Below are 18753 nucleotides of genomic sequence, written 5' to 3'. Positions count from 1 at the left end.
GGGTTGCCAGTCACAGGGGGATGTCCACTGACATATGCAAAACTCTCGAAATTCAAACATATCAGTGTGTGTAAAAGTCTATAATGGTAACCCAAGTCATAGTTATTGGCATCATTTCTAATCTAGTCTAATTATAATTTCCAATCTTTGAATGTACATCATTTTCAGAATATTTTGTTGTGTACAGAAAAAGTGTCACATGAAGGGAACAAGAGTAAAGAAAGAATAGGCACATTTCTGCCTTTGCTTCATAACTAGGTAGTGGTTTTGGTAGAGGCGTGGATTGATATCCAGGTATTCCATATTGTGTAGGGATAGGTTTTTTATAAACATGGCGTTTAATGGCCTAGTTAGAATAATTAATACTTTTAGGGTAAGAGCATTTTTAAGGTAATCATAAGGCTTCCTGGTCTGTTTCAGTATGAACAGAGCTATTCAGAGTATTCTCATGCACGAAAAGCTTTCTTTTTAAGATGAACTTCTGCTTGCTTTTTTTTTTGGAGGTTCATAACTGATTTTGATCTGCTTATCTACTTCTCTTTGCTTTTTGGACCTAGCCTCCTACTCCATTTTCCTCCTCTCCAGTTATTGAGGGAATTTTAATATTAGTCTTTGGGGTGTGGGATGAAGGAAGTTTTATTCAGTCAGACACTGTCCCAAAGAGCTATTACAGCCCTCACAGTACTTACGTCGGACTTTATTTAGTGTCAGGGAGGACGTACGTACATTTTCTTCGAACAACATGAAACCATTCTTTTGTTCAAAACTATTTTTTGATTCTTGGTTATTTTAAATAATAGAATGTATTATGAAATTTAAGTATTTCAGAAATATAATTTGAACCAGAGATTAAATCCAATGTAGTTTTTCTGAATGGGACTTCTTTTCTTTTTTTTTTTTAATTTTATTTGTTTTATTTATGTGAGAGAGTGAGAGAGTGCGCATGGGAGAAGGAGCAGAGGGAGAGGGACAAGCAGACTCTGCGCTGAGTGGAGCCTGATGCAGGGCGCTCAGGGCTCAAGCTCAGGACCCCGAGATCATGACCTGAGCCGAAATCAAGAGTCCACTTAACTGACAGAGCCAGCCAGGTGCCCTTTGAATGGGACTTCTCACAGCTGCCAAGGTTGATTGCTGTTAGTATAATCCTGTATTAACCTGCGCATTTCTTCCTAGAGGTGCTATGGCATGCTGAAATGGTCAAGTAAAATAGAAACAAGAACTCTCCCCATAATTGAGATTTGATCTTTGATTTTCTAGTCCTTAAAATGGAAACTTGTGACTTGAAAGAATGATGTTATTTGAATGGGATTTATAACCATATCCTGGGAGAGATAGGTGTGACTGCTGCAGTCAGTGAGCTTAAAAATTGGCACCTTCACTGTGTCACCTTTAACATTTCTGGGCCTGTTTTTCTTCCATCTTTAAAATGGAGATACCAACTTGGAATGGTAATGTGAGAATTAATGGAGATAACTAATGCTTAGCACTGAGCAGTGCCTGGTAAAGTGCTGATAATATTTCCTTTTTTCATCTGTAAAAATAGGCATATATTTATCTCATGAGTCAGTAACACAGTTCAACCAAATAAAACAACACAGTTAAAATGCCTAGCAGGGCCATACATAAACAGGCAGTAAGTTAGTGTTCATTTTGTTTCCCCTTTTGGGTGTATTTTGTTTCACATTTTCCTTTTTGCAGGCTTAAGGGATAAGATTGTTTCCTAAAGTCCAATTTGTGCATCTGAAATGTTTTGCTATACAGGGCATCCTTCCCCATAGAAGCTTTTAGCTCATTGTTCCCTCTGGAATACTTGGGTAATGTGGTTTCCTAGATTATCTTCACTGTATTTCTCACATGAGAGTCTCTTGATAGGAGTCTCATGTTCATAGAAAACTGAAAAATACAGGTGAGTATATTACTGGATTTGTAATAGGATCACCTGAGTCTCTTTCTAATTAGCTAACTAGTCTTAGGCATGGAGGGAGAGAGAGCAGGCTCTAGTATTTAGAGTAGTAATGTAGATGAAAGAGTTACTCAAAATCAGTTTAGTTGTTTGCTTTGTAAACTGTGTTGTAGGAAGAATCCTTGTTTGAGCTTTGTAATTTGCTAAAGACAGTTTACGGGATGAGTTCTTTGTAATTCTAACTTTGTCCTTGTAATAAAATTGGCTGTTAAAATGTCTCTATTATTTTTTTTTTAAAGATTTTATGTATTTGACACAGAGAATGGGCCAGTGAGAGCAAGTGAGAGAGAGCACAAGCAGAGGGAGGGGCAGAGAGAGAAGCAGGCTCCCTGCTGAGCAGGGAGCCACATGTAGGACTCGATCCCAGGATCCTGGGATCATGACCTGAGCTGAAGGTAGACACTTAACTGACTGAGCCACCCAGGCGCCCTTAAAATGTCTTTAAAGTAGAGGTTTCCTTACAGAATTAATCAGAACTGCTCTATAGTTATTTTTTAATCTCTGCTATGTTATGGAGGCCGTAAATATCAAAATTTTCTTGAGGCATTGAGGCATGGGTGTTTTTTTCCTTCAGAATGACCATTGTTTTACCTTTTTTTTTTTTTTTAAAGTAAGCTCTACACCTGATGTGGGGCTTGAACTTACAACCCCGAGAGAAGAGTCCCATCCTCTACTGACTGAGCCAGCCAGATGCCTCTGATTGTTTAAAAATTTTTATACAGAGACCATGACTTTTATAAATATGAAAAGTAACATTAAAATTAGACATTGTTCCCCCTCAACGGATGAGAAAGCCTAGTTAGGGGAGACTGAGTACTGCATAAGTTATTTCAGTATCTAAAATGATTGAAAGCACTTTAGTGCTTAGAATTTTGTGAAGTTCTGATGTAACCCTCTATCAGCTGACCTCCCCACTTTATGGGAAATGGACTCACTTTCAGAACAGCTTTTAGATTGTAACATTTTGATTTTTCTTTTCCTCCACTTAGAAAATAATGGCAGCATGTAAAGAAAAATGGTGAGTTCTAGTTTAGAGACTGCAGTGAGATCTGATGGATCTCACTTAATTTTAATATGCCGTTTTGGGATGTGTTCATAGGTGCAGAGTGGCCTTTGAAGGAACTGTTCACTAACTTTCCTTTTTTTTTTTTTTTAAAGATTTTATTTATTTATTCAACAGAGATAGAGACAGCCAGCGAGAGAGGGAACACAAGCAGGGGGAGTGAGAGAGGAAGAAGCAGGCTCATAGTGGAGGAGCCTGATGTGGGGCTCGATCCCATAACGCCGGGATCACGCCCTGAGCCGAAGGCAGACGCTTAACTGCTGTGCCACCCAGGCGCCCCTGTTCACTAACTTTCTGACCTCCATGGACTGTCTACTCTTAACAGCTGTGTTCAGCTTTGACAAAATGGAGTTGAATATCACTTTTGCCCTATGTTGAAACTCTATTGAAACTTTATTTTCAAGTTGAGAAATGTCATTAGTTTGGGGATTATACAAAATGAAGTTTTTGGATTCCAAAGCTGTTTAATTTTATAGTGTTATACTTCTAATTTTGGAAGGTCAGTAGTTTCCATTTACATGACATTGCTACTCTTCAGCAGAAGAATCACTAAATTAGAAACTGTCACCACTTTCTCATTGTTCTTTTACCTTTTTGTTTCCTGTGAGATTGAAGCAAGCTCTTGCTGAGACTGTGGGAATGTGTGATATTTTGGCGATAATGTGGGTAACTAAGAGCCTACAGTGAGTAGACTGTCTTTTTTAACCCAATATTATTTGGACATCTGTTAAGTTTTTTGCTAGTTTGTTTGTTTCTTTTTCTTTTTTTCTTTTTTTTGAAGATTTTTATTTATTTGACAGAGAGAGAGAGAGAGCGAGACAGGGAACACAAGCGGGGGGGAGTGGGAGAGGAAGAAGCAGGCTCCCAGCGGAGCAGAGGAGCCCGATGTGGGGCTCGATCCCAGGACTCTCGGATCACGCCCTGGGCCGAAGGCAGACGCCCAACGACTGAGCCACCCAGGCGCCTCTGCTAGTTTGTGTTTTGTACAGATAATTTACTGTAGGCTTTTCCCAGTTTCTTTGTGCTTGTAGCTCTTGTATGTGGAAAACATTCCTCTTTTTTGCTCCAGTCCCCTCCCCCACACTACCATTACATAGCTTTGCTACTGTTTCTTTCTCTCCTGCATGACTTCTGTCTGTGTGATGCTGCCAACTTACCTTGCTAAATTGGGTGGGATATTACTAGTGAGAAACACCTGTGCCTTCTATTGGCTGCCTGCCTGATTCTGAATGCTGCTGTCTGATCAAGAATCTTAGGGGTCTGGAGAGTGAAAGGAAGTGAGGGTAGTGGTGACAAGCAACTTGCAAATGTGTAATTGACATCTTCAGCTAGCTGGTTATTACTGCATATTGAAGCAGTACTGTTTTGTGATCATACAACCATTTTAAGCCTTATAGCAGGTTTTCAGCAAGGATGTTTCACTGGAGGTTGTTTATGTGATAGAAGACTATTCCTTAGGTCTGTATTTCTTAGATGGCTAACAGCAAGAGGAGCAGGCATTGCATTTTTCGTTTGTCAGCCCTTCCCTGCTCATGGTTAAATTTCTGTTTGTCATTTAGTGCACAGTTTCTCATGAAGCTTTTCCTGCCCATCCATTCTAATACTGTATCGTAGGATATTTAGTATTTTACTAGAGACTTTTTTTTTTCATTTCAGCAAGATTTTAAGCTTTTTTGAGCATGGAGATTCCTTGCTTAGTGTATTACATAACTTAAAAATTTTTTTTTTTAAAGATTTTATTAATTTGTCAGAGAGAGCACAAGCAGGGGAGTGGCAGGCAGAGGGAGAAGCAGGCGCCCCGCTGAGCAAGGAGCCCAGTGTGGGACACGATTCCAGGACCCCAGGATCATGACCTGAGCTGAAGGCCGGTGCTAAACCGACTGAGCCACTTTGGCATCTCCCCAGAAAAATTTTTTTAAAGTAAGCTCCAGGCCTAATGTGGGGCTTGAACTCACGACCCCAAGATCAAGAGTCACATGCTCTCCTGACTGAGCCAGCCAGGCACATCATGTATTATATAACATTTGAGGAGTAAGGCATACAGTCCCTACACTAATTATACTCTGACCTAGCCATTCTTTTAACAGCTTACTGGACCAGAGGTAGACGCCTGACTCAAGCTGGGCAAATCAGTTTCTCCTAGGAATTTGAGATTGTGACTGAGACTTAAGTCTTTTTTTTTTTTTTTTAAGATTTTATTTATTTACTTGAGAGAGAGAGAGAACACAAGCAGGGAGGAGAGGGAGAGGGAGCAGAGCCCCTGTTGAACAGGGAACCTGATGCAGGGCTCCATCCCAAAATCCTGGGATCATGACCTGAGTCGAAGGCGGAAGCTTAACTGACTGAGCCACCCAGGTACCCTGAGATTTAAGTCTTTAGGGAACAAACAGATAACCTGAATTCGGAGAAGTTGAAACATATAAATTCACATGCACAGTCAAGTCCAAGCTAATCATATATCAGGAAGCAGTGAAGGCCAGTCTGCAAGGAGGGATAATTAAGTAGATTCATCCTGAAAGAAGTGTAGATGAGAAATGCACCTCTGGAGAGAGAGGCAGCCATCCACATGCAGACTAGAAACCTAGGTGCTTAAAGCCTTTCCAAAGTGTGGCCTGTTGTACTTTCTGCCTTTGGATTCTTTCAGATACTCCAGTATCCTTTCAATTAGTTCCATTTTTTTGCTTAGGCTAGCTTGAAGGTTTCTCTTAATTACAACCAAAAGCTTTGAAAAGAGTACAGAGCTCTAACATTTCTTAAATTCATTCGAATTTTAGAATAGTTAGGTCTAGGATCATGGCTCCTTAGAAGATTGCCCTTTGCCCCCAACAGGTGTCCCCCACCCCCCAGCTTCCCTTAGACTGCTTGAGGTCTTGGCTCCTCTGTCTGTAGTGTAGAATTTCACCTATGTTGTAGCTTTTGGTGTATAGAGCACTCTCTGGTGCTTTGCCAAGTCAAGATTGAGGTTTTGTTTTTACACGTTTTTAATGATTATTTGTTTAGTTTATTTAGTTTATTTCAGCATACGCAACTGATAATAAAATACTGCCATTTCAGGGAATCTCAAGGTGAGCCATCATTTTAAAAGAATTTTTTGTGAGGCATATGGATTAAGTTCTTCTTTTCTAGTTGAGTAACACATTTGTTTTAGTTCCTGATTGTTTCCTCTTAAGGAAAGTTGATGGACTTGAATGGAATACAATAATGTGAGTTGAATGGCAGTTGAGACTTTAAACAAAGGGTAATGGTGAGTGGCTGTGTGCCCAGTTGATGGAGTCTGTCTGGTCTCGGCTAAGTTAGTAACTTCATGAATGATCTGTAATAGGAGCATCACAGTGGTGTTTTTCTCTTTGAGAAATGTTAATGAGGGAGAGAGGGAAGTTCTGAGAAATATAGTTTAGGCTTCTAGTTTTTTTTCTTCCTATGATCATTTGATATTTAGTAAGTTGAAAGACTTTATTCCAGAAAAATGTGAAATTTCCCTGTAATACTTAGGAGCAGAAATTAAGAGACTAGAGCCAGCTTCTAAATGTGGGTTTGCATACAACCAGGAAGGAATGGATTTGCAGGGTAGAAAAAACTGGAAGACATTGTTTCACAGTGGAGGCCAACCTGATTGTTGTGACTGTGTACCTAACCAGTGTTAACCCTTCATGGAGTGCACATATGATATTGAGCTGAATGCTCTGCAGAGAGGAAGTTTTGTCCTTAGTGCTCAGTGATATTGGGCCCTTGTAACAAGTAGAGACTCAATAAGTATTTTTTAAATATTCCATGTCTTGTCGAATGGCACTTTAATGTTTTGAAACCATTCAGTACTGAGGAATAGGAAGAAAATCTTTTAAAATTGAAGTTCTAAGAATTTTATTTGTTCAAATCATTGTCTTTTGAAGATAATCAGTACTTCAAGAAGTTTTCTGAAAAAAATATAAGGAGCTTTCCATTGAAAGACATTAAGTTGGCTAAGATTTGTACTATAAAAGCCTTTGTGTACCTCTGTGATCTTGAAACCTCATATTGTATATTGCCTGGACAAAATCAGAAGGCTTCTAGACAACCCTGATTCTGGCTCTGTTTTCTCTAGCTCCAGAGAATAAGAAAAGGAGAATCTGATACTGCTGGCAGTCTGTGCTCTCTTGCTTTTCTGGGCCAAGACATGCATTTAAAAATAAAATCAAGGAAATTGTAAACCAGTAGTAAAAACGAGTAAAGCCCTCAGGAGTTTGCTTCCTCTCATGTCCTGTGGCCTGAGTCTCTCTTTTTTCAAGCCTTTAGGCTGGTATTAAACTAATGTGGCAAAACTGTGCTCTGGCTTTGTCCTTCTGTACTTCCCCTTTAAGATTTATGGGAAATAATCATGGAAAGACACGGTGTTTATTATGTATTTGTTTTATCATATACTATTTCTGTTTAATTCCCTCTGGATACATTTACAAGTGCAATAAAAATAAAAAGGCTGCAAACTTCTTTATTGAAATCAAGTGCTATTTTTATTTATTAATGTTCATTTGTCTGGTGTAACTTAGCTCTGGCCTAAGTAAGACCTAGAGAAAGACTGCATTCTGTTCCAGGAAGCGTACAACTTAGAAAAATGTTTTCTTTTGAATTCGGACTGCTTCAACTTCTGTGAACAAACCAGATCCACAGATCAGGTTTGTAAACGATCTGTTTTCTTAAGGTATCTTCTAACAGAATGGGTCTCAGGGGAAGCTGAGTGGCAGCACACATTTAGCTGGAAGTAGCACTTCATCTCCCTGACATACATCCCCTTTGTCCACGCACAGCAATTTTGGAGGCAGGCTTGGAATTTAAATGTACACTTCTCTGTTCTGGTCCAGTTTATCTTATTTAATCATCCATTTTATTTATTATATTTTGTATGTTTGATACATTTCTAATATAATCATGTAGAAACTTACTTTGGAGAACTGAAGTCTGGATAGGAAAAATTCTAAATACATTGTATGCAAAATGGTGATCTGGAAAGAAATAGCATACATAAGTCACTGAAACTATTGAGTTTGTATTTATTTGTTTTTATAAATGGGGGAAGGTTAAGACTTGAATATATTTCATCCTTTTGCAAGAGAGTCACTAAAACAGTTTCTGATATTTCTTCAGCATTGTATACTACATGATAATATTTGTTGAAGATAGCTTGCTGAAGAAAAAATTGAATCAGGCTTTCTGAATTGCCAGATCCAGAATATCAAAAAATGCTTTGGACAAAAAAAAAAAAAAGGAGGCCTGCTGGATCCACCCCCAGGAATCCTAGTGGGTCCCCATGGTAACAGCCTCCTTGCTTACAACTTGTCACTGTGTAACTGTCACTGGAGTTCAGAGAAAAGCCAGTATATCAAGAACTGTGTGGCATTAACTACTCCTTGATAAAATGCTGTTGCGCATTTGAAACGAGACAGAAATAGAAAGTTAAAGGTTTTAATTTCTGTGTTCCATTAATTAGATGCTTTAAAAAGCTGCCTAATTATGGTAAGGTGCAGCAGTGGGAAGGTGGTGGGTGGCCAAGGCAGGCATAGGAGGAAGCCATAGGCTCAAAAGGTTAAAATCTTGAGAGATTTTTCTTCTCTAATCCTTTCATTTTGCAAACGAGGGAAGTGAAATGCCTTACTTAGGTTCACATAGAAGCAGACGCAGGATTCCAGCCTAGGCCTTCTAATTTTCCATTATAATGTTCTGCTCTCTCTACTTACACCTTGCATTTACCGTGCCTCTACTTTTCATAAATGAAGTCTCAATTTCTGAGGTTAGGAAAGGACCTTAGAGGTTATGCAGAGAAACTTTCTACCCAGCAAAGGAGTCCCTACTGCACCATCTTGGGCAGGCAGCCTCTGCCTCTTCCCTCAGGTGGGGGTTATCTGTTTAGTTAGCAAGAACCCCACTGCCTGAGTTCAAAGAGAAGATAGTTTTACATGGGAAATTTTTAAGCTATATGCTTTATTTTTCTCCTCTAATAAAATAGTAATCGAAAATCAGACCTGAATGTTTTTCAATAGCCTCTTTCTCTCCATTTAAGTCATGCTTGTCAGTCATGACAAGATAGATAATTCTTTAAAAGAATTATGTCCTGCCTAAACCCTAGAACTTTGAAAAGGTAATGCCATATTTGGAACAAGCTAGTCTTCTAATGGGTGGGAGGGAAGAGATTGATTAATGTTATATTAGCTTAAAGTATTTTATAATGTGCTTAATAAGATGAAATTGATTGTAAGCTGGAGTATCAAAAGAGGCCTCAATATACTAAAAGCAAAAGCCAAATAGGCAAGTGGTTTTGTATTTTGTGGTGCATTTATGAATGCTTTTGTATAGAGTAGGTTCATTTACATAAAAGTGAGTTTTGGGTTCAAAACCAACATTATTTAGGCATTTATTAATCACATATGCCAAAAAAAGCACTTTTTGGTCTACTTTTTTGGATGTCCTGTTGCTCACTATGCCAGTCATCAAATGCCCTTGTCAGAGAGGGCTTCAGCTTTTTATTTCACTTTTCCTCTTTCAGACTTGCTTGAAAGGTAGTAATAGGTAAACATTTAAAATTAGAAGCTTCAGGGGCATCTGGCTGCCTCAGTCGGTGGAGCATGTGACTCTTGATCTTGGGGTCATGAGTTCAAGCACCACTTTGGGCGTAGAGCCTACTTAAAAAAAATTATTAGACTGAGGTGTTTTTTTAATATATATACCTTTTAAGAAAAGCACATATGCATATTTTCTAAGATATACAGAAATGTTTTCAGTTTCTTATAACACAGATATTTTTTCCTCGAAGAATTTACCATACCTAAAAATGGAGAATTTGGCTCCAAGATTAACTTTTCTTTTTGTCTTACCAGAAAATTAAAGTGAAAATGCTGTTGGCAGTCTTTTGCTGTCTTGACTTCAACACAGTAGAGAATGCTATAATGAAAATGTGGCTGAGTTTTTAATATTCTGGAATTTCATGACCACCAGCACTTGTTGTGCAGCCAAGGTAATTAAGGTAATCAAATATTTTAGTCATTAGTAGGTATGGCCTGGCTCCGAAAGAACTCTCTAATGCTAGCTTTATCCCCCGTGCCCTTTTCCTTTTTATTCTAAAACATATTTATTACTTAGTTGTTGTGGCTCCTAATTTGACCAGTGAATTTTTGCATAAAAGTTCATTTGCGAAGTTTTTCTTGATTAGAAAATATGCCAAATTGTAGTGTAATGAAAGAAGTTGTTAGACTTCACATTGATGGGGGAGGGAGGAGAGAGACGGAGACAGGGGTGGGATGGAAGAAGAGAGAGATGGTTGTATCCTTACCATTTGGCAGACAAGGAAATTTGAGGTGTTAGTAACCTCACTGAGGAGAGTAACTTATTTGGGGCATGCAGCTATTAAGTGGTAGGACAGTGCGAGGCTGCCCGTCCACACTACAGATACTGTGCTCTTTTCCTGTACTTTTCTAGAATGCTTGTTGAGGCCCAGTCTCATAACAGTAATAATTTATTTGTAGCCACACCTTTTCATGTGGTAATATAATTTTTAACTATTAAATCAGTGATGTAAATTCAGTATCTCATTCTAGAAGTTCTTGGGTGGAAGAGTTAGGAAAGTAGGCACATCTATTAACTGCCCTGATGTAAGATATTTTTTGTGTACCTTAACTAAACTGTTCACCTGTTTTCCTATCAAAAAGTGGGAGTAATTTACCCGTAACAGAAGTGACATGGAAATCAGATTTTAAGGTAGGTAGCATTCATAGCATCCTCAAGTCTTCCAAAAGAAATGCATGGATCATAATAAAGTTCCTATTGGCAGATAGGTGCAGGTATCCCTCTCAGGGGTCATTTAATAGATCAGAAAACTGCATGTTACAGCTTTATTTGGTTCCCTGTGAGACATGATGTGACATTAAAGATTGTCATCTCCTCCCACCCCCCTTTTTAAAAATCAAGTCACTCTCTCCCAACTCTAATGCCCCACAGCCATCCTTTTGGCTCTGATAATTACTTCATAATTTTTTTTTTTAAGATTTACTTATTTATTTGAGAGAGAGAGAGAATGCAAGGGAGAGGGAGAAAGAGAATCTCAGACTCCCCACTGAGCACGGAGCTCTGTGTGAGGGCTCATCTCATGACCCTGAAATCATGATCTGAGCCAGAATCGAGTCTGGCGCTCAACCAACTGATCCACCCAAGTGCCCCAGAAAATTACTTCTTAATGCTAAGCAGCCATAGTCCATGAGCTCCTAGAAAAGAGAGAGAAAGAGAACCCCAGTCTTTCCAGGGGGCCTTTCAGTCAGTGCCATATTTACCAAGCAGTCTGTCTGGTCTATGACCATGTCCTCTTTTGTCTGGGCCCACATAAAAGAGTGTCCCAAATGCTATCTTGATATATGTCCTCACTAGCAATCTTGTTTTTTAAGCCTCCGTTTACAGGTTGATTCACAGTAGGGGAGTCATGTTCAGAAACTTTTTCCGATAGCCTGAATTTTCTTGTCTTTCATCTCTTTGCTTCTATTTATGTTCTTTGTACCTCTTCTTGAGCTTGCACCTTCTGCATAGTTGACTCTATTATATCATCTCTGGGGCTGCAGAATAAAGTTGGAAGATTTTAAAGTTAAAGTTCCCAGAATAATGTAGTCGCCCACATTGCACATATGTCACATTTTGAGTTTACTAGTTAAGCCTCTAAATATGTGCTTTATATACAGTATGTGCAGTGTGATGACTTAGGTTGCCATGAGAACCTAAAAATTTTAGGCTTAAATTGTTCAGCAACAGACACACATTTTTCCCTTATTGTCTTAGAGGGAGGCTAATTTCTTCTTTTGTCTAATATACTTTTTACAAGTTGAGATATTAGGCAGCGGCCATTCTCACATATTGCCTCTTGCTAACAGGATGGGTAGCTTCTTTGATTGCCTATTATCAGTCTTCTTCACTGCAGTCTTCCATGCTCTAGTTTTTTTCCCTCTGTACTTGTCTCCTATTACTTTCTTTGCTACAGGATAGAATTGGAAGTAGGAAACTGGAGGCTTTACCTTTTAAAAAAGTGCAGCTGGTAAGAGGGGTTCGAACTATATAGTGGGATATCCCTAACACACCTGAGGAATTCTGGTCTCATGTGAGCCTCCTGAGATGAGCTATAGTGGTAACTTGCTTGAAATCCTTTTTTTTTTTTTTATAAGTATTGTAATATTAGTCTGTCATCTAAAAACAATTCAGGTTTAGTTTGAATTGGAATACGTTATTTTGTGTAATTTTTGGCCAGGGTAACTTGTTTATTCTTGACTGGGTTTAGTCATGAGGACTCCCTTTTTTTGGACCAGGAAGTACGAGAGGAGATAAAAGGATGTTTTAGGTGGAACAGACCGTATATTGTTTAGTCTTAAATCTGTAAATCTGTTTTGGATCATGGACCCCCTTTTGAAAATCTCGTCAAAAGTTACGGACCTATTTCCCTTATAAATAAATAAGTACAGTTGACCCTTGAACAATGCAGGGATTAGGAATGTGCTGACCCGGCATAGTAGAAAACCCGCTTACAACTTTTGATGTTCCAGAAACTTTACTAATAGCCTATTATTGACTAGGAAGCCTTACTGATAACATAAAGTTAACACATATTTTGTATATGTATTACATACTCAATTCTTACAATAAATAAACTAAACTGCAGAAAAAATGTTACTAAGAAAATCATAAGGAAGAGAAGATACATTTATAGTACTATGCTGTATCAAAATCAAGCAAGTGGATCTGTGCAGTTCAAACCCATGTTCAAGGTTCAACTATATATAAATACAATCTACATATATATGTAAAATTTTGCACATAATATAAGGGAGTTTATGGAATATCCATGAACTATCTGTGAATTCTGAATCCTTAGATACGGACTGCTGTACTGGTGTGGTACTATTTTTCATTTGAGGAAATGGGAAATGAGGAAGAAATGACTAGCCCAAGGCCACACAATAGGTGTTTATAGCCATTTTGAGGTTGTACTGTAATCATCCTTGGTATATACAGTTGTGGTCTTTTGCATCGTGTTCTTTATTTTTACCTAGTTGCCTTCACATAAGTAACCTCGGTAAAGTACGTAATAGATAATTGAAGTTGTGCTCTTATCCAAAAAGTAGCATATTAATTCACAATAAGTTACTTTTTGGGAAATCAAAACAGGCTGCTCAGAAAAACTATATCTGGGGCGCCTGGATGGCTGAGTTGTTAAGTGTCTGCCTTTGGCTCAGGGCATGATCCCAGGGATCCTGCTTCTTCCTCTCCCACTCCCCCTGCTGTGTTCCCTCTCTCGCTGACTGTCTCTCTCTCTCTGTCAAATAAATAAAATTGAAAGAAAGAAAGAAAGAGAGAGAGAGAAAGAAAGAAAAGAAACACTAAATCTCTATAAACCACTATATGCAATTAAGAGATTTTTAATAAAATGTTGAATGCTTGCATGTCTGTGTTTTGTTGGACATGAAAAGTGCATCTACTGCTGGAATCCTGATGTGTTCTTCTCTTTTTCAGTTTATCAGACGGTGTGGACAAGGCTCTGCCTTGCACTAGGAGATCTAGGTAGTGGGATTGAGAAGTTTACTATCATTTAGCTTTCTTTGCTCATCATTACTACATTACCTACAAGGGGAAAAGAAAAAATGTCAAAATTCCAAATGGTTAGTTTGCTGACAAAATATATTAGAGCAGGTAATTATGGTGGATATGTTTTATCTTGAGAATGTGAAGAGTTTTAAGTTTCGGGGAAAGTGCCTTACTGGGGGGTTCCCTAGTGAATTTTTGTATTTATTCCCCATAAGCTTGGGCTCATGCACACATATATTATCAGACAGTTCAGTGATGGGGAAGGAACTAGGCAGGGCTCTGTTCTCTGGAGCTCTCCTTCATGGCTGACTGACTGGCAGTATTTTGTAATCAAAGATCTCAGAGTATATCAGCATCAACATTTTTTTTCTTTTGGGGGGGTGGGGAGTCAAGGGGCGGGGGGGGAGAGAGAATATCATCTTAAGCAGGCTCCATGCCCAGTGTGTAGCCCGACGCAGGGCTCAGTCTCATGGCCCTGAGATCATGACCTGAGCCAAAATCAAGAGTCGGACTTTTAACTGACTGAGCCACCCAGGCACCCCTTTTTTTTCTCCTTCTTTTAAAGGTGGTGTAAAATTCCCTCAAAAGGCTAGGCAGAGATTTCTGAGATAGAAGAATATGTTTCCTGAAAGTGTGATATGAGAGATGTTAGAGTGGATGCTGAGTTATGGTCTGAATTCATTTTTCTTTTTTTAGAATATATTTTCTCTGAAGTCGGCAAAAACTATACATTTTTTTTAACTTTACATTTTTAAATTACAGACTCAAAGAATTTCAGGAATGGAGGGACCTTAGAAATCATACAGTTCAAATATTATAGCCTCATGTTTAAGATAATGATGGGTGCCCTTAGTGAGTGCTGGTAGGTGGGGCCTGTGGAGGAAGATCTAGGTCTGTCTGTCCTGTCTTTTTCTTAATTTGTATAGCGTTTATAGTTGGTACCCCACACTTTAGCACTAGTCAGATGCTATCAGCCCTTACTATCTCATGGGTTAGTCTTACCTCAGAACTAGATAGTAAGTGTTGGGAGTCAGTGATTACGATTGTTGTTTAACCTCTGTAATACTGAATATAGACAGTGCATGGTAAATACTCAGTTGATTCACTACGAGCTAAAGTATGGAATCATGGATCCAATCAGCCATGTATTTTTTTTTTTTTAAAGATTTTATTTATTTATTTGACAGAGATAGAGACAGCTAGCGAGAGAGGGAACACAAGCAGGGGGAGTGGGAGAGGAAGAAGCAGGCTCATAGCAGAGGAGCCTGATGTGGGGCTCGATCCCAGAACGCCGGGATCACGCCCTGAGCCGAAGGCAGGCGCTTAACCGCTGTGCCACCCAGGCGCCCCAGCCATGTATTTTTTTAAATCTTGGGAGAGCTCACTCTGGCCAGAAATTGAGCTTTTCATACACTTTACATTGAGATAAATCTGAATGAATTGTTCAAAGCAATTTTTGGAAAATAAATATTTGGCTTCCAGTTATATAAACCAGCATCTTGGGAAATTATGTTTTTAAAATTACATCAGAGGGGCACGTGGGTGGCTCAGTCGGTTGAGTGTTTGACTCATGATTTTGGTTCAGGTCATGATCTTGGGGTCATGCGATCTAGCCCTGCATTGGGTTCCATGCCCCGTAAGGGAGTCTGCTTGAGTCTCTCCCTCTGCACCTCCCCCCTCTAAAATAAATAAATAAATATTTTTTAAAAATTACATCAGAGTTTAAGTTGTGTCATCTGCTGCCTCCCCCCCAAAGGGACCCCAAAACATAGTCTTAGAGTTGGAATGAGATCTTGATTCTGAAAACAGCAAAGGGCCAGTGAAGGTTAGGGTTGTTCACACAAATGGGGAATAACCCTTTTTTTCCATGTTCAGTTTCATAATTTAAATGATAAATTAAGCCTCACGGCTACTGCTGATCTGGTGAGAATCTGACCTAGTAAAGTTTTCACACTGTCTTTTCTGTTCCCGTGGCTGGGGGATTCTTGGTGTAAGTGACTGAGATTATTGGGAAGTTCCTTGACTGAAATAGAATCTCTCAATCCCTTCTTCAAGTACCAGCCTGTGTGTGTTTCTGGTTTTTGTCTGGAGCATGTGAACAGAATGCATGTGTGTGAGATAATTGGGCTTTTACTAATGGCCCCCTTTCAGCAACCATGTATGGGTAAAGCTGTTCGGGTCCCTGCTCCTCCCTCTCTGAGCTCGGAGCAGAATCTGTTCTGCTGAAGCTGCTGCTCCACTTTTCAGCTTTCTATATTTGTACAGCAGCAGCAGCAGGGGCAGCCCACTAGCTAGGCGCTGGGGCTGCCCTGTGCACCCATACTGGCTCAGGCCTGAGCAGGGCTTGCAGTTTGTGTTCTTGCGTGCGTCCGTCTGTCTGTCTGTGTACATTTCTGTGGAGGACTGAGGTTTTCAAGTGAAAGAGGTGATCCGTTTGTCTTTTCTGTTTTATCAGTTATAAATTGTAGAGAATGTTTCAGAATCTTGGGGATGGGGCAAGGAGGCAAACATATTTAAACCAAATATGTTTTAGGGAGGAAAGCCAAACTGGTAAATACAGGGTCAGAAATGGTCTTTGGGTTCTCTTAGAAACTGATCTTTTTTAAGAATTAGTAGTTTTTTGGGGCACCTGGGTGGCGCAGTCGTTAAGTGTCTGCCTATGGCTCAGGGCGTGATCCCAGCGTTCTGGGTTCGAGCCCCGCATCAGGCTCCTCGGCTGGTAGCCTGCTTCTTCCTCTCCTACTCCCCCTGCTTGTGTTCCCTCTCTCGCTGGCTGTCTCTCTTTCTGTCAAATAAATGAATAAAATCTTAAAAAAAAAAAAAAGTGTTTTTTTTTTTTTTTTCCCTTTTATTTTTTACTGGTTACAAAGATCAGTTCTTAGGGGTGGAAATGAATTCCTTGTTTGGCACACAAATTTCCTGATACAAAGTCTGGGTAGAAAAGACTGAGACACCTCTACCTCCTTAAATGATTTTGTATACATCTTTTTGGAAGAGGGTGTAGTAAGGGCTAAGTCTCTTAACCTAGCCCTTTGCTGGGAAAGGAACTGTGGGAAGTGCCCTCTTGTTTTGGGCTTTGCAGCGAGCGCCCCATACTGTGTTGCGCGGATTCAGAGTGCTTTGTGAAGTGTGGCCTTATAGAGGGCTTGTAATGTTTTTTGGTGTCATGTCTATTTAAGGAATAGTAGGGGATGTGACATGTAGCCAGATTTCAGGCTATTTTCAAAGAGTATTGGGTTTGTTACTCTATTTTTAAAGGATCATTTTCTTGGTTTGTTATGAGATATTCTAATTAGGCAGAAATGAATTCCGCACTTTTGATCAACTTCAGTCTAAATTCAAGTTTGTTTCTTTGTTTTACACTTTCCTTTTACTCCCCTCCCCCCCCATGAGTCATACGCATGCAGAGTTGGGAATAGAACTTGTCAGCTGAGTAAGGATGAGACAGTTCTCTGCACATATTTGTTGCTGTGGCTGATGAAGGGAGAAAAGGAGTTTAAATGCTGGAGAAACACAGTTCACTGAGGCAGCTTTTTCCTGTGGCTGTGTGGTATGGTTGGAGAGTTCGTGTGACTATTTGCTGATAGATTCTGGCTTTGAATCACTTTGGAATCTGTTCAGTGACTTGTCCATTGTTGGCTTTGGGTGTATGTGTTTGTTTAGAGTTTGAGACCGGGTGCTGAGTCTCTGGTGGGTCCTGCATACTTAATGATTTTCTAAAATTCTGTAGAGTGTGGCTTTAAATTGGCTTCACCCTCCCCTTCTTGGCAACTCTTAGTGCCTGTCTCATTTTACTGTCCTAATGTTTTCCCATTTATACTATGAATCACTGTACACCCTCTGTAGGGGCTGTCATTGGAGATTAAAATCAGTGGCAGCTCTTTGATTTTACAGCTCAACCTGGGTAAAGGACACTGGCTAGCACGTCTCAATTCCTGCTTTCCTTTTGTTTTTGATATTTAAAAAAATATATGTATATGTAATTTCCCTGGTCTCATTTTATTTATATTTTTTTCGTTGTATGCATTTTGAAAGGGTCCACAATTTTTTTTTGTATGAGGGGGCTAATAAATGCTTACAAATAAATAAGTAAATGCGGTTAGAACAAGTGGTTCAGTATTTCCTAATGAAGGTTATACTTAACACTGGTTGCTAATAGGCCTAGTTGGAGGTTGAAGATGGGTCAGCCAGTCATTGCTTTCTTATCTATTCCCCCACCTTTTGTTTTTTTAAGGAGGCTCCGCCCCCAGCATGGAGCCCAATGTGGGGCTTGAACTCACCACCTCGAGATCAAGACCTGAGCTGTGAGCAAGAGTCAGACACTTAACTGACTAAGCCACCCAGGCGTTCCAACACCCCACCTTTTAATAAGAAATATTTCTGTAGAATCTTAGGTACTCCATTAGGTAAAGATAAAATCATTTTGTCAAAGAATAAAACTCTTGGGACTCATCCTTTTTACCACAGACACCAACTTTAGTGCCTGTGAATGACAGCAAGTGTTTATTGAGCACTTTGTGTGTGCCGGGCACTGTTCTAAATGCTTTATGTATATAAATCTGTTAATTCTAACAAACACCCTATAGGGTACTGTTATACAGCCATTTTCCAGGTGAGGAAACAGGTATGACAAAGTTAAACAATTTGTCCCTAGTTACCTGGCTAGCAAGCAGCAAAATTGGGATTAGAAAGTGGTGGTGGTGTGACTCCAGTGTCTGAGGATAGGGAATGTTATAAGGTAATACTTGTCTATTAATTTTAACATATATGGAATATTTGGAGTTATGAAATAGTCTAGCCCATCTTAATTTTAGAATTTCCTTACGAAGATGATTATGACTTTGGTTTTGCAGCTCGCCATCAACTAACTCATTTATTGATGATAAAACGCTGCAAGGCAAATAACAAGTTCATGGAGTATCCCCAGAATTACTAGTTTATCTCTGCTAGTGCCTGCCTGTTTACTGAAGATATTGGAAACAATTAACTTTAGCTTCTTTAACTCTTGTTACCTGCACTATACATTATCAGATGTCTTGATAGGAGGAGTATGAGAAGGGTGGAGTGGGCAGGTTTTGCCTCATCCATTAACTGTGATCTGTGTGAGTGTAACAGGGTAACGGAGTGAGTAATTTCAGTGGAGGAT

General features: G+C 39.4%; 1 protein-coding gene across 3 annotated transcripts in view; it reads left to right on the top strand.

Moving 5' to 3' along the window:
* Nucleotides 1-18753, top strand: part of CELF1 (CUGBP Elav-like family member 1) — a 79814-nt gene that overhangs the window by 5981 nt on the left and 55080 nt on the right. Inside the window, exon 2 of one of the 3 annotated variants that reach the window (XM_040639088.1) lies at nt 9872-10008. The exons of the other annotated variants lie outside the window; for them this stretch is intronic. The gene's annotated coding sequence lies outside the window, so the exon portion shown is untranslated. The remainder of the gene's footprint in view (nt 1-9871; nt 10009-18753) is intronic. 3 annotated transcript variants of the gene reach the window in all.

The sequence above is a fragment of the Ursus maritimus genome, unplaced genomic scaffold (assembly GCF_017311325.1).
Source record: "Ursus maritimus isolate PB19 unplaced genomic scaffold, ASM1731132v1 scaffold_23, whole genome shotgun sequence".
Classification (NCBI taxonomy): Eukaryota; Metazoa; Chordata; class Mammalia; order Carnivora; family Ursidae; genus Ursus; species Ursus maritimus.
This window is presented reverse-complemented; position numbering and strand designations above follow the sequence as displayed.